Below are 9,367 nucleotides of genomic sequence, written 5' to 3'. Positions count from 1 at the left end.
CTTTGGAGGGGAAACAAGTCTGTTAGTCCTTTGGAGGGGAAACAAGTCTGTTAGTCCTTTGGAGGGGAAACAAGTCTGTTAGTCCTTTGGAGGGGAAACAAGTCTGTTAGTCCTTTGGAGGGGAAACAAGTCTGTTAGTCCTTTGGAGGGGAAACAAGTCTGTTAGTCCTTTGGAGGGGAAACAAGTCTGTTAGTCCTTTGGAGGGGAAACAAGTCTGTTAGTCCTTTGGAGGGGAAACAAGTCTGTTAGTCCTTTGGAGGGGAAACAAGTCTGTTAGTCCTTTGGAGGGGAAACAAGTCTGTTAGTCCTTTGGAGGGAAAACAAGTCTGTTAGTCCTTTGGAGGGGAAACAAGTCTGTTATTCCTTTGGAGGGGAAACAAGTCTGTTAGTCCTTTGGAGGGGAAACAAGTCTGTTAGTCCTTTGGAGGGGAAACAAGTCTGTTAGTCCTTTGGAGGGGAAACAAGTCTGTTAGTCCTTTGGAGGGGAAACAAGTCTATTAGTCCTTTGGAGGGAAAACAAGTCTGTTAGTCCTTTGGAGGAAAACAAGTCTGTTAGTCCTACGTATACTGAACAAAAATATAGACGCAACATGTAAAGTGTTGGTCCCCATGTTTCATACGCACAAAAAAAAGCTAATTTCTCTCAAATGTTGTGCACAAATTTGTTTACATCCCTGTTAGTGAGCATTTCTGTGGCATATCAAGAAGCCGATTAAACAGCAGGATCATTACACAGGTGCACCTTGTGCCGGGGACAATAAAAGGCCACTCTAAAATGTGCAGTTTTGTCACACAACACAATGCCACAGATGTCTCCAAGTTTTGAGGGATCGTGCAATTGGCATGCTGACTGCTGGAATGTCCAACAGAGCTGTTTGTTTGCCAGAGAATTTCATGCTAAAATTCTCTACCATAAGCCACCTCCAATGTCATTTTAGAGAATTTGGCAGTACAACCAACTGGCCTCACAACTGCAGACCACATGTAACCACACCAGCCCAGGGCCTCCACTGAGGAGTCTGTCTCTAATAAAAGCCCTTTTGTGGGGGAAAACTCATTTTGATTGACTGGGCCTGGCTCCCATCTGTAACTCAGTAAATTCTTTGAAGTTGTTGCATGTTGCGTTTTATATTTTCCACATTAATAAGGACTTGACATGGTCCACACACATCCGCACAGTCGTGAAGATGGCATGACAGCACCTCTTCAGTGTACGGCGTTATGGTCTGAGCCCCCCCCACACACCCCTTCAACCTCTGCAGCAATGCTGGCAGCACTCATACGTCTATTTCCCAAAGACAACCTCTGGATATGACGCTGAGCACGTGCACTTCAACTTCTTTGGTCGACCGTGGCGAGGCCTGTTCTGAGTTGAACCTGTCCAGTTGAACCGCTGTATGGTCTTGGCCACCGTGTTGCAGCTCAGTTTCAGGGTCTTGGCAATCTTCTTATAGCCCAGGCCATCTTTATGTAGAGCAACAGGTACTTCCTGTTTATAGCTCCACATTGATCTGGTACTGGTACTTCCTGTATATAGCTCCGCATTGATCTGGTACTTCCTGTATATAGCTCCGAATTGATCTGGTACTTCCTGTTTATGACCCACTGGGTCGTGGTACTGACTCTTCCTAATGTCTGTGGGATAAGACCTAGACTCAAAGTTCCTCACATTCTGCTGGTTGTCCTGACATGTTGTGTAGTATTGGAGAGATGTCTAGGAGAGGGCGGAGGAGGGGGAGGAGGAGGGGGAGAGGAGGGGAGGAGAGGGGGAGGAGAGGAGGGGAGGAGGGAGGAGGGAGGGAGGAGGGGAGGAGGGGAGGAGAGGGGAGGGGGAGGGAGGGGAGGAGAGGGGAGGAGGGAGGAGGAGGGGGAGAGGAGAGGAGGAGGAGGGAGAGGGGAGGGGAGAGGAGGAGGAGGGGAGAGGGGGGAGGAGGGAGAGGGAGAGGAGGGGAGGGGAGGAGGAGGAGGGGGAGAGAGGGGAGAGGGAGGAGGAGGAGAGGAGGAGAGGGAGGGGGGAGGGGAGGGGAGAGGAGAGGAGAGGAGAGGGAGGAGAGGGGGGAGGAGGGGGGGGGGGAGGAGAGGGAGGAGGAGAGGGGAGGAGAGGAGGAGGAGGTGAGGAGGAGAGGGAAGGAGAGGAGAGGAGGAGGAGAGGAGAGGAGAGGAGGAGGAGAGGGGGGAGAGGAGAGGAGAGGAGGAGGAGGAGAGGAGAGGAGAGGAGAGGAGAGGAGAGGGGAGGAGAGGAGCACTGGGTTGGTTATTTGGGTGTAAACCACCCTGGGTCTCTGAGCAGAGCCCTCTGAACGACTCCTCAGCTGAAGTGTTGTACAACAGAATATGAGCAGAGAATGATGTTTTTCTTTAAGTCTAAAGATGTTTTGGAGTCATAGCTCTGCTATGCCAAATGAGGAAGGAGGGAGGACACTCTCAGAAACACCCGCCTGCATCCCAAATGGCTCCCTATTCCCCATGGGTCCTGGTCTAAAGTAGTGCACTACGTAGGGAATAGGGTGCCAGTCCTGGTCTAAAGTAGTGCACTACGTAGGGAATAGGGTGCCAGTCCTGGTCTAAAGTAGTGCACTACGTAGGGAATAGGGTGCCAGTCCTGGTCTGAAGTAGTGCACTACGTAGGGAATAGGGTGCCAGTCCTGGTCTAAAGTAGTGCACTATGTAGGGAATAGGGTGCCAGTCCAGACCCAGATCACTCATCCCTAAAGACCTAGGGGCCTGACCCGTCCTGACCCAGATCACTCATCCCTCATGACCTAGGGGCCTGACCCGTCCTGACCCAGATCACTCATCCCTCAAGAACTGGGCGTGTGTTAACAGACAGTCAACTGTGTTAACAGACGTCCCTCAAGAGAGGGGGGCGTGTGTTAACAGACAGTCTTCCTAACGGGAGGGGGTGGTGTGTTAACAGACAGTCTTCCTAACGCAGTAGAGGGGTTAACGACAGTGTTAACGCAGAAGGGGGTTAACAGAGAACAGGTCTTCCAGTCCTGTTAACAGTCTTCCTAACGCAGTAGAGGGGGCGTGTGACAGTCTTCCTAACAGAGAGGGGGCGTGTGTTAACAGACAGTCTTCCTAAGAGGGGGCGCAGACAGTCTTCCTAGAGGGGGGGCGTGTGTTAACAGACAGTCTTCCTAACGCAGTAGAGGGGGCGTGTGTTAACAGACAGTCTTCCTAACGCAGTAGAGGGGGCGTGTGTAAACAGACAGTCTTCCTAACGCAGTAGCAGACAGTCTTCCTAACGCAGTAGAGGGGCAGACAGTCTTCCTAACGCAGTAGGGGGGGCGTGTGTTAACAGACAGTCTTCCTAACGCAGTAGAGGGGGCGTGTGTTAACAGACAGTCTTCCTAACGCAGTAGAGGGGGCGTGTGTTAACAGACAGTCTTCCTAACGCAGTAGAGGGGGCGTGTGTTAACAGACAGTCTTCCTAACGCAGTAGAGGGGGCGTGTGTTAACAGACAGTCTTCCTAACGCAGTAGAGGGGGCGTGTGTAAACAGACAGTCTTCCTAACGCAGTAGAGGGGGCGTGTGTTCTTCCTAACGCAGTAGAGGGGGCGTGTTAACAGACAGTCTTCCTAACGCAGTAGAGGGGGCGTGTGTTAACAGACAGTCTTCCTAACGCAGTAGAGGGGGCGTGTGTTAACAGACAGTCTTCCTAGAGGGGGCGCAGTCTTCCTAGAGGCCAGACCTTCCTAACTAGAGGGGGCGTTGTTCAGACAGTCTTCCTAACGTAGAGGGGGCTCTTCCTAACGGGGTTTGACAGTCTTCCTAACGACTGTTAACAGACAGTCTTCCTACATCATCATTCATGACCCCCTCTAAGGTGTTGTTCTGTCTCGGGGTTTGATTTGACTATACATCATCATTCATGACCATGCACACACCAAGCTATCACTCCCCCAATGCTCCTACTTAGAGACAAAGGGTGTGTGAGATTGAGTGAGTGTGTGTGTGTGTGTGTGTGTGTGTGTGTGTGTGTGTGTGTGTGTGTGTGTGTGTGTGTGTGTGTGTGTGTGTGTGTGTGTGTGTGTGTGTGTGTGTGTGTGTGTGTGTGTGTGTGTGTGTGTGTGTGTGTGAGATTGAGTATGTGTCTATCGCTCCTCTTCACGCCCCCCAACACCCAGACAGAGAGACCCAGAGCTGTATTTGACTCACTGCTGTGAACAGAGACACATCAGAAGGCATTGAAATCCCTGTTTTAATGTGGACAGAAATGTGAGATTTGTGAGTAAAGCTGATATTGGTTGACGTGACGTATGAACATGTCTTTACTCTGTCAGTGTGGAGAAGTTCAACACGTTTCTCTGACTGTATTGTTTTCTCTCTGACTGTATTGTTTTCTCTGTGACTGTATTGTTTTCTCTGTGACTGTATTGTTTTCTCTGTGACTGTGTTGTTTTTTCTGACTGTATTGTTTTCTCTGTGACTGTGTTGTTTTCTCTGTGACTGTATTGTTTTCTCTGTGACTGTATTGTTTTCTCTGTGACTGTATTGTTTTCTCTGTGACTGTATTGTTTTCTCTGTGACTGTATTGTTTTCTCTCTGACTGTATTGTTTTCTCTGTGACTGTATTGTTTTCTCTGTGACTGTATTGTTTTCTCTGTGACTGTATTGTTTTCTCTGTGACTGTATTGTTTTTCTCTGTGACTGTTTTCTCTGACTGACTCTGTGATTGTTTTCTCTGTGACTGTATTGTTTTCTCTGTGACTGTATTGTTTTCTCTGTGACTGTGTTGTTTTTTCTGACTGTTTTGTTTTCTCTGTGACTGTATTGTTTTCTCTGTGACTGTATTGTTTTCTCTCTGACTGTATTGTTTTCTCTGTATTGTTTTCTCTGTGACTGTATTGTTTTCTCTGTGACTGTATTGTTTTCTCTGTGACTGTATTGTTTTCTCTGTGACTGTGTTGTTTTCTCTGTGTTTTCTCTGTGACTGTATTGTTTTCTCTGTGACTGTATTGTTTTCTCTGTGACTGTATTGTTTTCTCTGTGACTGTATTGTTTTCTCTGTGACTGTATGGTTTCCAGATGTGGTCACACGGCCTACTCTGCTACATTGATACGTCAGTTCATTTTTTTTTATTGCTAAAGAGTGAATACGTATAATTGCAGTCAAGCAGTGAGGTTTCTATATTCTAGACATCTACAGGCTCGTTAGGACGAGAGAAGACAGTAACCAAACAACGGATGATCCTGCTGTTGGAGAATATATTGCATCATATAGGCATTTATCGTAAAAACACGTCTACTTGGGAGAGGAAATAATTGGCTTTGTTGCGACAATTGTCATAACACTCCTCAATATCACTTGGCAGCACACACCCCTCATTGCAACAGACATAACATCTCTGGCAGTGTTTTTAAGTGGATGTGATATAGAGAGACTTCTCAAATGAAGAAATCTCTAAGAGCAGCCAGATGTATGAGGTTTTCCGGCAGCTCGTAACTTCCTGACACGGGGAATAAGATCGTGTTTTCATCAAGAAAGCAAAAAAAAAGACTTCTGTTCCTCGTATTCTTCTTCTTGGGTTATTGACTTAATTTCAAGACCTAGGGGCCTGACCCCGTCCTGACCCCTCCTGACCCAGATCACTCATCCCTCATGACCTAGGAGCCTGACCCCTCCTGACCCAGATCACTCATCCCTCATGACCTAGGGGCCTGACCCCATCCTGAATCCGTCCTGACCCCTCCTGACCCAGATCACACATCCCTCATGACCTAGGGGTCATCACCTGACTCCTCCTGACCACTCCTGACCCAGATCACTCATCCCTCAAGACCTAGGGGCATCACCTGACCCGTCCTGACCCAGATCACTCATCCCTCAAGACCTAGGGACATCACCTGACCCGTCCTGACCCAGATCACTCATCCCTCAAGACCTAGGGGCATCACCTGACCCGTTCTGACCCAGATCACTCATCCCTCAAGACCTAGGGGCATCACCTGACCCGTTCTGACCCAGATCACTCATCCCTCATGACCTAGGGGCATCACCTGACCCGTCCTGACCCAGATCACTCATCCCTCATGACCTAGGGGCATCACCTGACCCGTCCTGACCCAGATCACTCATCCCTCATGACCTAGGGGCATCACCTGACCTGTCCTGACCCAGATCACTCATCCCTCATGACCTAGGGGCATCACCTGACCTGTCCTGACCCAGATCACTCATCCCTCATGACCTAGGGGCGTCCCCTGACCCGTCCTGACCCAGATCACTCATCCCTCATGACCTAGGGGCATCACCTGACCCCTCCTGACCCAGATCACTCATCCCTCATGACCTAGGGGCATCACCTGACCTGTCCTGACCCAGATCACTCATCCCTAAACCTGACATGCTTGGTCTTGCAACTGCTGTCCCGGGCGGCCATGTTGGATCTGTGAGTCAAAGAGCCAGGCTGCTCAGTGAGTCAGTCGGAGCCGGCATGGCCACTCAGTAGTGGTGAAGATGTACAAAGCTGACCAAAGCCGTGGGAATAGGTCGTTTGGTTGAAAGTTGTGTTAGAGATGTTGGTTAGGTGTTGTTTATCAGATATATCCAGAACAGAGGAAGTGAAAATGTACACAACTCTTCTTCTGCATTTCTGGCTTGTATACCAGGTGCCATTTTGGCTTTTTTCGTGATTGGCTGTTGGATGAGGCATGTAAATGAGTTGTTACTAGGCCACACGTGTTTTATCCCCTTTATAAGCCTTTTTAGTTTTAAACGTCATGTAAATCTAATTCTCTCCAACCCTCACAACATAGTTAACCATCGGTGTAGTGATGTAGAGCAGATGGTGTGGTCGGTGACGTGATGGCGTCCCTGGGTTAACGCCCGTACTGTGTCACGTTATTGTTACAGTCCCTTTGCAACCTTCGCTCGGCTTTGGCCATGAATTGAACTGCAAAGGGCGTCTGTGCTGGTTTTATCCTTTTATGTCCAAGTCCATTTGGCCAATCGCGTGACCTGAAGGTTCAGACAGACAGTCCAGTCTATGACAGGGTGGATTCAGGGCTGTTGACAGGGTGGACTCAGGGCTGTTGACAGGGTGGACTCAGAGCTGTTGACAGGGTGGACTCAGAGCTGTTGACAGGGTGGATTCAGGGCTGTTGACAGGGTGGACTCAGAGCTGTTGACAGGGTGGACTCAGAGAGCTGTTGAGAGGGTGGACTCAGAGCTGTTGACAGGGTGGACTCAGAGCTGTTGACAGGGTGGACTCAGGGCTGTTGACAGGGTGGACTCAGGGCTGTTGACAGGGTGGACTCAGAGCTGTTGACAGGGTGGACTCAGGGCTGTTGACAGGGTGGACTCAGAGCTGTTGACAGGGTGGACTCAGAGCTGTTGACAGGGTGGACTCAGGGCTGTTGACAGGGTGGACTCAGAGCTGTTGACAGGGTGGACTCAGAGCTGTTGACAGGGTGGACTCAGAGCAGGGCTGTTGACAGGGTGGACTCAGAGCAGGGCTGTTGACAGGGTGGACTCAGGGCTGTTGACAGGGTGGACTCAGGGCTGTTGACAGGGTGGACTCAGGGCTGTTGACAGGGTGGACTCAGAGCTGTTGACAGGGTGGACTCAGGGCTGTTGACAGGGTGGACTCAGAGCAGGGCTGTTGACAGGGTGGACTCAGAGCAGGGCTGTTGACAGGGTGGACTCAGAGCTGTTGACAGGGTGATTGACTAGGGCTGTTGACTGGCAGAACGCCAGACTCATCTACCTAGAGCAGAACGCCATCTGCTCATCTATCTAGACAGGGTGGGCTCAGAGCTGTTGACGTCATGGGCTACAGAGCTGTTGACAGGGTGGACTCAGGGCTGTTGACAGAGCAGAACTCAGAGCTGTTGATCTATCTAGGGTGGACTCATCTATCTAGAGCTCTACCTGACAGGGTGGACTACAGAGCTGTTGACAGGGTGGATCTCTAGGGCTGTTGACAGGGTCTACTCAGAAAGCCATGACATCATCTACTGTTGACCTAGGGTGGACTCAGGGCTGTTGACTATCTAGGGCAGGACTCATCTACCTAGGCTGTTCTACCTAGAGCAGAACGCCATGAGGGAGCAGAACGCCATGACTCATCTATCTAGAGCAGCTGTCTGATCAGGGTGGACTATCTAGAGCAGAGCTGTTGACAGGGTGGACTCTAGGGCTGTTGACGTGTGGACTCAGAGCAGCTGTTGACATCTACCTAGAGCAGAGCTGTCATCTACCTAGACAGAACGGTGGACTACCTAGAGCAGAGCTGTTGACAGGGTGGACTCATCTGTTGACAGGGTGGACTCAGGGCTGTTGACAGGGTGGACTACAGAGCAGAGCTGTTGACAGGGTGGACTCTAGAGCAGAGCTGACAGAACGCCATGACGACTCATCTGTTCTACAGAGCAGAACTCAGGGCTCATCTGACAGAACGTGGACTCAGGGCTGTTGACAGGGAACGACGACTATCAGGGCTGTTGACAGGGTGGATTCATCTAGAGCTGAACGACAGGGTCACTCAGAGCAGGGCTGTTGACAGGGTCATCTATCTAGAGCTGTTGAACGCCATGGACTCCTAGAGTTTCCTAGAGCAGAACGCCATGACGCATCTATTAGAGCCCCTCTGTTTAATCCTACTGTATGATTGATAGGGCACCGTGTAACGTGTGTCCATCTTGATGGATTATACAGTACATCTACCTAGAGCAGAACGCCATGACGTCATCTACCTAGAGCAGAACGCCATGACGTCATCTACCTAGAGCAGAACGCCATGACGTCATCTACCTAGAGCAGAACGCCATGACGTCATCTATCTAGAGCAGAACGCCATGACGTCATCTATCTAGAGCAGAACGCCATGACGTCATCTACCTAGATCTACCTAGAGCAGAACGCCATGACCTCATCTACCTAGAGCAGAACGCCATGAGCGTCATCTATCTAGAGCAGAACGCCATGACGTCATCTATCTAGAGCAGAACGCCATGACGCGTCATCTATCTAGAGCAGAACGCCATGACGTCATCTACCTAGAGCAGAACGCCATGACGTCATCTATCTAGAGCAGAACGCCATGGCGTCATCTACCTAGAGCAGAACGCCATGACGTCATCTACCTAGAGCAAAACATTATCACCAACAGAACTGACTCCTATTACACCAGAACGCCATGACTCCTATTAGCAGAACGCCAACGTCTCTACTCAGAACATTACACCAACCTGACTCCATTACCCCAACCTGACTCCATTACTACCCAACCTGACGTCCTATTACACCAACTACTGACTCCATCTACAGAGCAGAACGCCATCAACCTGACTCCATCTACGCCGCCTAATCTACCTAGACTCCATTACATCAACCTGACTCCATTACCCATTATGCCAACC

At 50.0% G+C, this 9,367-nt stretch overlaps 1 long non-coding RNA gene across 1 annotated transcript; it reads right to left on the bottom strand.

The window, feature by feature from the left end:
• Positions 1-5,479: 5,479 nt before the first annotated feature.
• Positions 5,480-7,664, bottom strand: LOC127927738 (uncharacterized). Its single transcript, XR_008128898.1, has 3 exons — positions 6,298-7,664; positions 5,954-6,195; positions 5,480-5,902 (listed from the first exon to the last, which is right to left on the bottom strand). It is a non-coding gene; the product is annotated as an uncharacterized LOC127927738 (long non-coding RNA).
• Positions 7,665-9,367: the final 1,703 nt, after the last annotated feature.

This window comes from Oncorhynchus keta, unplaced genomic scaffold, assembly GCF_023373465.1.
Source record: "Oncorhynchus keta strain PuntledgeMale-10-30-2019 unplaced genomic scaffold, Oket_V2 Un_scaffold_17573_pilon_pilon, whole genome shotgun sequence".
Lineage (NCBI taxonomy): Eukaryota > Metazoa > Chordata > Actinopteri > Salmoniformes > Salmonidae > Oncorhynchus > Oncorhynchus keta.
The sequence above is the reverse complement of the archived record's forward strand: the minus strand, read 5'-3'. Positions and strand labels throughout refer to the sequence as shown.